The following is a 10956-nucleotide window of genomic DNA, read 5'->3' on the forward strand; positions in this document are numbered from 1 at the left end:
TCTTAGGAATCCCTATTTTAAGGTAAGAACTGAATTGATCATATCTGAACATTATCAGGCCTATTTCTTAGCTGAAAATAGTAGCTACTTCGAAATTACTTTTTTTAAAATACTACTTTCTATTGCAGATCGCTGTGTTCTTCAAATTCTCCTCTCTCGCTTAACCCTGGATCAGATCGTTTTTAAATCTTTTTCATTTAGGCGCGCGTGTGGTCCAGGGTTAAAGAAAAAAAAAGTCATATTATATAGAATTTGTCTGAACCTGAAATATCGCACAAATTTTCAACATCTCGTATAAACATCTTAGTGAATCATTCTCAACCGGATTTTCGAGTTGCGGGTATCAGCTTATAATTGTTAGACCTTCTTTCCCTTTCCCACTTAAGTCAAATGGTCAATATGCCGAATAAGAGGATCAAAGTTACAATGCATCAACAAGTAGTATGCTTATACGGTTAGTTTCCATTCAGATATTTCTAGTTCCCTTCTCCGGCTTTTAACCCAGTCAAATTTCCAAAAATCAATACTTAGTAGCACCTGAAGTCATAAATCCTGTGTACTGACCAAATTTCTAGCTCAAGTAGCTTGATCTAGGAAGTGATCAGTCACTCAAGATGACGTCTTTTATACAGAGATAACGCGAAACTTTAATTCGAATGGCTCTGCATGAACAACTAAGTACCTTGCTCGAAAACTACTTTACATATAACTTACTAAGTAGGATAAAAATAGAGTGCTATTCCTATTTTAGATCCACATAAATCTGTAAAATTTACGGAACTATATATATATAAGAAATGTATAAGTAATAAAATGTGAGAGTCTTACATGTGAAATGCGTGGTAATGTTACAAAACGTAATGCAAGTTGAATATTGTAACCACGTAATACTGCATAATGAAGCTAGGCTCAACTTAAGTGCTATGTGAAGGCAAGGTTCCTTGCAAACTTAATTACTTCTTAGGTCCAAACTAGAAAAGCACTTCTCTTTCACCTTTATCGCTTAAAGTGTTTTTCTAAGACGTCTGGACTATCACCCTGTGCATTCCCATGCAATTGCATGCAAATGTTCATCATAATAATACAAACAGACGTGCCTTGGAAATGATTATGTGCTTTCCTATTTTATCAAGTATTTCATCACAAATTTCACTTGCATTGCCTTAGAAAGTATATCTCAAGATAGTAATTGCATTCATGGGTGCACATTCACTTTATAAGAACTTCAACTTACGAGCAGAAATACACAGCCGAACAGAAATCACAAAAACGACTTGCAAAAACCAATTTTTGCAAGGTGCCACTAAAACCGAGTCAGCGCAGTAGTGCAGCAGAGGCTCCCTCGCGGAAATGCGTTCCCAGGTAGCACGCGCGTATAAGCGAAGATAGCACAACATACCAGGTGTATAACCCAAATCCGCTGTTTGCTCATAGATGGCGTTCGTGCGCGTATGAAGCTACCATGGGCACGCCATTCTGTTGTTTGTATGAGTTGGACATCTGGCAACACAAATCGGTGCACATCATCAGCAACTACAGACAACAACACACAGTGTTCCATTGGTAAGCATGCCTAGTTTTGTGCCCGACTAAGAGCATAGAAGCAAGCTCTGCTTTTCTGCTTTCATTTGAAGAAATTGGCTTCCGAACTGCATCGAATGTTGTGGAGGGTTATGGTGACAGTGCTGCATCGGGAACAACACGCTTAAGTCAGAAATTTTGACCCGAGCGAAAAAAGCGTGCAAATCGGTCCCGGAAGTCTGACGACCATCATTTGCTGGTTCTTTTGAACGAGGACAATACCCAACCGCAAAAAATGCTTGCGGACCAATGGGTGTTACTCAAGGAACCATTTCCATGCGCAAAAAAAAAAAAAAAAAAAAAAAAGTCGTTCCTGTATCGGATTGTGATGGGTGATGAAAAGTGGATATATTTTGGGATTCCTAAACGCAAGAAATCGTGGGTTGATCCTGGCTAACCCTCAACATCTTCCTCGAGACCAAATCGCTTCGGACAGAAGACGATGCTGTCTGTTTGGTGGGATTACCAGGGTATAGTCTACTTTGAGCTGTTGAAACCTGGTGAAACTGTCAATGTCCACCACTACCACTAACGATCAAACTGCATCTTGTTGTGATAAAAGGCCGAAGTATCTACAAAGACATGACAAGCTGATTTTCCTCCACGACAACGCCTTATCGCACACGTCAACAGTGGTCCAAAACTACTTGGAGACACTCAACTGGAAGGTGATACCGCAAACCATAGACCTGGCTCCTTCCCACAACCATCTGTTTGCGTGTCGATGGCCCACACCCTCGTTGAGCAGCATTTTGATTTGTAGGCAGACGTCCGCAAATGGCTTGATGGGTGGTTTGCCACAAAACAGGAATTTTTTTTTGGCATGGTACCCACAAATTTCCCGAGAGGTGGGCAAAATGTATAGCTGGCAACGGTAGGTACTTTGAATAAAGCTCTTTTTGCTTTCTACGAAGAAAACTTGTTTTTCTGACTTCTAAATAATGGATTTAAATTTATACACCTGGTATATATCGCTTAAGATCTTATAGATTAGAGCACTTGTAAAGATTCCACACTGTCACTCTACTTGTATATCGTGCAGAAATATTTTATCGATAGAAATAGTGCGTTACACAGTAGTCTTTCATATACACTCATTCATATCAACCCTATGATTCTTAAAATGTATAGAATATGTAGCTGTTTTTTTTTTTTTTCATTTTGCGACAGCCTCGTTAACACGTACACCCACCATCCCCGATGCGCCTACTCTCTACGGACGCATCCTCATGCGCGCCCACCTTCTCCATCCTTCCCTGACTCGGTTAGGTAGCATCCGTGATTTTTACTGGCCAACTACCACAGATTGATTTATGTTTTTGAACTACATTTTATAGCATATGTCAATACGCCGCATTCACACCGATAACGGTTAATTCCTCCTAAAGTCAACATGCACCGAGAGCACCCGGCAATACAACTTCTTCACAAGAAATAATTTATAAGAAATTAAAAGATATTTCCTGATGAAAGGACCTACTATTCATTTCATAAAGATAGGCCCCTGACTACGCGGTGCTGCCCTGACGCTCACTCAAAACTTAAATTGCATTGTCATACTTTGTTAGAATTGTTGGAAAGTTGTCTTTTCAATACTGAAGACAAAAATTTCCTTTGTACTGTGTAGTGAGAAACAAATAGGAATTAATGAAAAAGTGCGTATTTTATCGTACATTTTTTGGTAGACTAATGTTTATAGGACTATATCTCGGAAAGGAAACCACATGAAATAATTCCCTGTACACGATATCACGAAATGTAGGTGCATCTATTGCCTGTAAGTTCTGAAAATTTCATTACTCAACAGGTAGTAATTTTCTTGTTATTCAGTGAAAAGTGAGACATCATTATCTCTGAACTGCTGCCTTGTACTATCAATCTGAAAAACTTTTAGAAAGATCTTAAAGTATCTTTTTCAACCAAACTGTTTCGATTTGTTTTAAAAGATAAACAATAACAAATATGACATTATGATTTTTTCTGCTCTGCGCCTTTCGCTATCGCAGGTTATTCGGAGTACCACGTTGCCACATTTTCCTGGCGCGTATATACTCTCAGTCCGACGGATATTTAAATTTGTCACTCACGCTGTCCAGCACTTTCCAGAGGTATTTTTAAAATTTCACATCTCCAAATATTTTAAACTAATTTCTGAGAAATTAACAGGATAAACAGTAAACATATCTATTGTTTAAAATTAAAGAAACGAACTGTTTACCTTGCTTAGATTTGCATGTGATAAGTCCTCGACAATTTATTTTTTGTCAGTTTTTTCACTTACTCCACGCAGTACAAAATACATTTGCAACGAAACAAATACACTCACGAAGTTTATATGATATAGTCTTAGTTGATGTTATATATCAGAAAATAAACGCTAATATTTTATTAAAAACTTCTTTCACCGTGCGGATGCTACGCACTTTGCATCTCCTTCGTCCTACTCTATTAGGATTTGCGGATATTAGGGGAACTCTGTATAGGTAATGACCCCTTGCTACCAGTCTTCCACGGGTGAAGACTGGGACAGTCCCTGTAGTTCAGTGCCTGCTGAGTGCAGCAGTTTTTCTGCTACGTTTACATAAAAAGTTCGAAGTGCGATTTGTTTTCCTGCTTTCTTCCTCTACAGTATGTGAGCACTGACATTGATAAGTCAAATAGCAGAAAAAACAAAATCTTCCATAATCTGATAGACATACTAATAGCTCTTACGTAGCTGATTTGTAAAAATCGCGTAAAGCTGGCTACAAAGCACATGTGAATAACAATGTAAAAGATTTCTTGTTTTCAATTGAAGTAACACACTTTTATTTAGAAAACAAAGATTTTTGATTCAGTAATTTTTCTTTTTCTCAATCTGCTGTTTTGCTTATTGATCCATTTCTTTTTCTACTATTCCCGGCGAGAGCTCATGTGGTTTGGATTTCACGTTAATCAGTAGGTCCACGTCTCATGTCGCCTCTGCTGAACGGGATGTTAAAATCAACTCAACTTTTTTTTTTTTTTTTTTTTTTTTTTTTTTTTTTTTTTTTTTTTTTTTTACTATAAAACTTCATCGATAAAAGTAGCTGGAACACTTTATATGGGGAGTACTCTGTAGATAGTCCAGCATATTGATTAATTCCCGGGGCACCACTAAATAGGGGTTTTGCATTTACTTGAATTTTGTCGCTCCAAACTACACCTGAATCTGCCTTCAAATAGTAATGACGCGATTGTTTTTCTTCTTTCAGGGCGCAACCTCAGGTTCACTTGAAACAGAGTTACTATCTTGTTCACTCCCGGATATGCCGCCACTGAGCACAGAATAATCAATGTCATTACTATATAACTCATAACCATCTGTGTCGGAGTCATTCATCAGTTCTGCAATTTCATTAGCGCTCAAAATGTTGCCACTTCCTTTTGTAATGCCGCAGCTCGTAGAAGGAATATTCAGTTTTTTTTTTTCGATAAAAAAGCACGAGAAATACTTAGGAAAAACATAAATGCACGTTCGCCCGTTTCACTCCAATGAGCACGTAGGACGTAAGTGTGTAAGTGTTTGACGCTTACGAAATAAAAGGAAGTGTTGAACACGTAATCAGTGCGACGTGATAAGACGCAAATACAGTCTTCGTCATCTACATATTGCATAGTTTTCTTTCGTTGAAATAAAATAAAGGACCCTTGTTTCTCTATTACATTCAGCAGCGGATTTGATCATAGAACAACTTGGGTGAACATATAATTGCATGGCTACATTTCTTTTTTCCCTTTAACATGTCCGTAAGCTGGTAAGTGTGTATACTGATAATCTTGAGGTAGAAATGGAGCCATTGTTAATAAGTGTCCAGCAAGATAGCAGGAGCTATGATGATGAGTCAACACGTGACAAAAGTGAATGAGATAAGTAGATTCAGAGATGAGTTTTTGGATGTGTTACTTCAACGTTTTATTTCGATTATATGGAGATACGTACATGCGTTATTATTTTTAAGATGTTGTGAAATGTTATGAGACCTTAAATACTTTTTTCCTATTACGTTCTTATGAAGTAGGCTTCGCGCTGGAAGCTTCCTGAACGCGACAACACAGCACAACGACGTAGCCGCACTTCCAGTTACTGTATGCTGTTTCTTTATATAAGCGCGGGGAATTTAAAGGCTGGGCTGCAACATGGCTCTCCGCTTAACGCATAGAATATGTTCGGATACACATTTTCATTAAGAAAATAAATAATCTACCAACTAAATCCTTTCTCATTAAACACTGAGTTCCATATTTTTCAACTGCGTTTTGTACGTTTCTCTACCTACGACGGTAAAGGAGATCATAGCGTCATATATTTATTTTAATTACACAAAAAGTATCAAGTGATGAAAATTGAACTTTTCACAACTTACAGTTAATGGATGCATCTACATATTGTACACAGGAAATTATTTCAAGTGATCTTCTTTCCGAGATATAGTTCTATAAACATTGATTTACCAAGAAAGTACTATAAAATATGCACTTTTTCATTAATTTCCATTTTTTTTTTTTTCTCAGTACACAGTACAAAGAAACTTTTTGTGTTTTAAGTATTGAAAAGACAACATTCCAACAATTCTAACGAGGTACGAAAATGCAGTGTAAGTCTTGAGTGAAAGTCAGGGGCCTATCTTTATGAAATGGATAGTAAGTACATAATGAAATCATGTAAGTGGACTACAATACGATAATATGAAAATATCTATGCAAAATGTGACTTCTCATGCTTATTTTACTCAAATGAAATGAAATGAGATTTTTCAGTTGTATGTCTCATGTTTATGTCGGCTAGCTAAAGGAGACGATGATGATGAGAAATGAATGAAAATCGAATGGAGAAAGTGGGAGCAAACGGGAGAACCCGAGAAAATACATGCACACGGTGTTTGTTCACCAGAAAGCTCACTTTGCGCAAGCTACGATCGAACCAAGGACCCCATGCACCCGAGATGAACGCTCTACCAGATTACTTTATCCAAATATAATTGTATAAAGTGTGTATAGATGTAATCAACTTTTCATTTAAATTTTGGCGCCTAATCTCATTCAACTCATTTATTGTTAAACGTATTATTTCAACTAGACATTACAATCAGCACAAAATTATTTTAGTGAAACCAAAACTAAGACATTTACAATCACTTTATTGCTGGTTCTACCACAGTAAATTTGAACGTTAGTTTGGATGGCATTTAGAATCTCCCCCAACTCTTTTCTTTCATGGCTCCAGAACCGAGTATATCGTTGTTGTCTAAATTGTGGTAAAAGTAGGAAACAACAAACCCTACAGGGCTTCTAACAACCTTCGCTCGCCCAGCTATATTTTGTGAACTAACACTGGAGATCTCATTAGTTTACAGAACTAAACTATCACGAATATAAAAAGTAGCCATCAGGAACTACATTCATATAACTTTCTATCATTTAAACAGAATACGGAACCAGTGTTGTCCACACTTACCAATATAGGCCCACAGATTTGTACAGGAAAACAACTAGTAATGCGGGTTTCTATCATTTCAATTACCACGATGTCGGAATGCTATTTAATTATATGTCAAAATTAGATATGGGTTAATTATGTAACTTACATATAATCCACCATGTGTTTTTAATATACAGTTTAAATGATTTCCAATGACGGATCTGCTAGTTACAACTACAGAAAACTGCTATAAAACATTTAAAAATGACTTGCGTACATTATTCTCTTTCCAAAATATGTAGGTAGATACTTGTAAAGATAGTAAGAAAAATTAACATACATCAACAAGAAAAATGTACTCAGGATTGAATTCGATTGAAACCGAAATATGATTTCACTATTACAAATATCAGGCAAAATATGAAACTTGGTTACACTTACCATATAATGCAGTGTTTTACAATAAAAGCTGACAAAAATTACATACTAAGAGCACCACAAAGGGTACATATTTCACGTTTACTTGCAAAATTTCATACATTCTATATACAAAAGAGAATGGCGGTATTCCGTTGAACTACCTAAAATTGCCTCAAAATTTATTACATACTCCTGTTGGTCACGTACATAGTGTTATTTTGCCATAATAGATTATTTTTCTAATCACTTAATACTCACCACAATGTCTAAAAACAGAAAGAATAAAATTAATGACAGAAATTCACCTTATGCTAACTTGAAGCCTGACCAAACTACGGACACCTATTCTCACAGCACACGACACGATTGCAGTCTCCTGTGTTTGCGGTACGCTTTTTTTTTATGTTGATAGAATGCGTTATGCCAAACTTTTATTTCAAGTTTACAAGAAATTAACAAGGTCAACACATAAAAATATGCTATTCGATTAGGTTTAAATTATTCTCTTCTCATGTAAGTTCTGCTATTTCAGTAAGGAAAAAAATTACTGTTCGAAAACATTGAAATTAGTGAAAGAAAGTGCTAACACTGGAAGTTATTGACTATGACAATACTTGCCAACTAAACAATGTTGCCAAGCACATGACTTTAAACCTCGCCAATCCATTCAAATGAATCTATTTTCATTTTAGAAAATGATATTCAGAATAGATTCGAAACCTCACCCAACTTCCCTTGACAGACAAAAATAAAAGGTAAAGGATGAAAGTAAAAAAAAAAAAAAATACAATTTAGTGAAACCATTTCTGTGCAGATTCGAATAGCTGTGCATGCATACCGTGGTTATAAAATAGTATCGTTTGATGCAACTTATTTCTTTTTCAATTTTATTTGATTAGTGGATTGCCATCAGAAAAATAAAAAATGAAATGAAATCTTTAGTTTTACGTCCCACGCTTATGCCGGTTAGGCTAAAGGAGACGGTGATGATGAGAAATGAATGAAATCTTGGAATGAAGAAAGTGGGAGGAAACGGGAGAACCCCGAGAAAACCCACGAGCATGGTGTTCGTCCACCACAAAGTCCACACGGCGCGAGCTGGGGTCGAACCAGGGACCCTAAGCACCCATCAGGAAAATGTAGGAGCCCAATGGGGTATTGGCACTGGAGTTATAGTCACAACCTTGACATATACAAGCAATTCCCACCAGTGCTCGAAGTGGAAATAAAGCAGAGGCGGTATGTTTTATTACTATTTTGACTCGACATACCGTCTATGTACAGTAAATTTTGAAATACAATGAGGGTATGTTGCCTAAAAGATTGCATTTCTATTTACACAATGACTCAAAACCATGAAAGAGTTTCTCCGTACTTACGGGGGAGGGGCATGGAGAGACTTTGGCCCGCCCTCAACTTTCTGAGAAGAATAAAAAATATCCCCTTACGTTGTGTTATAAAGAATTATATATATAAAAGAATTAAAAGCAGAGTTTTTATATTAACAATTTTTAACAATTTCCTGCGGGAGAACTCACGGACCCCCACTCGACTGAGAATTATTCCAGACCTCCGGAAGGTCCGCCCCACAGCAGACAAACCCTAAATCCACCTATGATCAAAACACGGCAATTATACGTATTAAAGCAAGACATGTACATAAGAAAGAAACAATTGAATATGGCACAATAAAATATAAAGCGCTTAATATAAAACAATATGCAATTGAACAGATTTAACAATAAAGCACTTAAGCAAAATAACATTTTTTTTTTTTCATAGCTTACACTATATTTTTCTCGTAAATACCGGACTCAGTTATGTGTTTCTTTCTAATTGCCAGTAGCGGTTCGTGGTCTATACAAGCACCGGTTGCAATCTTACAATATCAAAGGTATGTAGGTATGCGCAAGCAGGGATGGATTCAGGGGTAGCCCGGGTGGAATGTCCCCCTGAAGAAAATTTATTTCCCCCGGAGAAACTCAAAATTTCAATCATATCACAAAATGTAGAAATTCAAACCCAAACTCCCCTTCTCCCTGAGGAATTCACATCCCCCCTCGTGTGAAAATGTCTGAATTCAACACTGCGCGCAAGTGTTCCCCCCCCAGCATTCTTGAGTCTTATCAAAAAAAAAATATATTCAGGAAATATGAAGAGGAAAGTCTTTTAAGCTCTATTTGTATATTATTGATTAAATATTTCTCTAATATTGATTTAATATATAAGCTATTTCCTTTTTTTTCAAACAACCACTATCAATGTACGTCTATCCATTTATGAATATTTTCCTCTTCATTTTCTTTAGGGTACAGGAACACCTCTCTCCTTCGACAATATGCATTTTGTTAGCATTTCTTTGTATGAATATAAGGAACAAAAAGTTCATTTTCAGAAACCACGTATTTTTGCCTACTGTTCTACTATAAAGAAGCATGAAATCTAAGATGTTTTCTTCCGAAAATGAAAAAAAAAGTAATAGTTTGACATTCCACCAAATTAGGTAAAAGAAGGCAAATGATTATTGAAAGTGAATGATTTGAGATTATTTTTTTATTACTCTCCACCGGAAATCGAACACGGGATCATATGCGCGAAAGACACAGAGCTAGGAATTAGACCAGTGGTAAAACATTTTCTTCTTCGAGACTCGATCCCCCCCTAGAATAGGATATTTTTTAATTTTAAAAATAAAATTTATCCCAAGAATTTTCTCCTTTGTATTATAAATGTTAAATAAAATCTATTGACTTCGAACGACCGCCCCCCAAGCTTTCAGCCTAGATTCGTCCCTGCTACCACCAGATCTGTGTTTGTCCTTTGCAAGTTCGTGTTTTGTGAATAACTTTTTTTTTCAAGCGTCTGTATCTCCCTCACCCTATCAATTGAGTGAAGCGCTGCCAAGCGGAGGAATTCGTAACTAGGGATGTAAAATACCTGGGTATTTATTTCGGCGGATAAATACCCGGGTGTTTACCCAAAATGGGTATTTTAGTGGGTATTTTATGTTTCAATTATCCATAAATGGGTTTTATCGTTGTCAATGAAAAATATAATCGTCATTTGTATCACCTGCAACAGGAATACTAAATAACTACTGAACTAATCATTGTTTTCTAGTAATTAAATTATGAATTTGATATTTATTAAGCAACAGAATACGGATTTCCTAGCTACTTACCATCATTTTTCTTTCTACTTACACTAAATTTCCTTCTATTACCCTTCGCGGAAAATAATTGTCCATTCTACCCCATGAACTTTTACCTTAGTGTGCCCCTGAGAATTCCCATTAGCTACGCGGTAGAATTCGATAATGGACCAAACCAACACGAAAATATATAATTTATTATAGAACATAACGATGACTAACAAAAGTGAGATCAGTTGTCACCAAACCAATCACACACTATTATTAAGTATTCAGCCTGCCAGCAGCTCCTGGTATTAATGACACGGAAATTAGGTTCTTCCTTAGGTTCGCGTCTGATAAAACTACTTTCTCCATTTCTCTC

At 36.5% G+C, this 10956-nt stretch overlaps 1 protein-coding gene across 2 annotated transcripts in view; it reads right to left on the minus strand.

Moving 5' to 3' along the window:
• The window catches only part of ytr (U4/U6.U5 small nuclear ribonucleoprotein 27 kDa protein yantar), a 68074-nt gene extending 60121 nt beyond the window's left edge, over positions 1–7953 (minus strand). Inside the window, exon 1 of one of the 2 annotated variants that reach the window (XM_081763657.1) lies at positions 7747–7953. The gene's annotated coding sequence lies outside the window, so the exon portion shown is untranslated. Of the gene's footprint in view, positions 1–7699 lie in introns of both variants that reach the window. The other variant, XM_081763659.1, reaches the window with a different exon arrangement.
• Positions 7954–10956: the final 3003 nt, after the last annotated feature.

This window comes from Thermobia domestica, chromosome 1, assembly GCF_964235325.1.
Source record: "Thermobia domestica chromosome 1, izTheDome1.hap1.1, whole genome shotgun sequence".
Lineage (NCBI taxonomy): Eukaryota > Metazoa > Arthropoda > Insecta > Zygentoma > Lepismatidae > Thermobia > Thermobia domestica.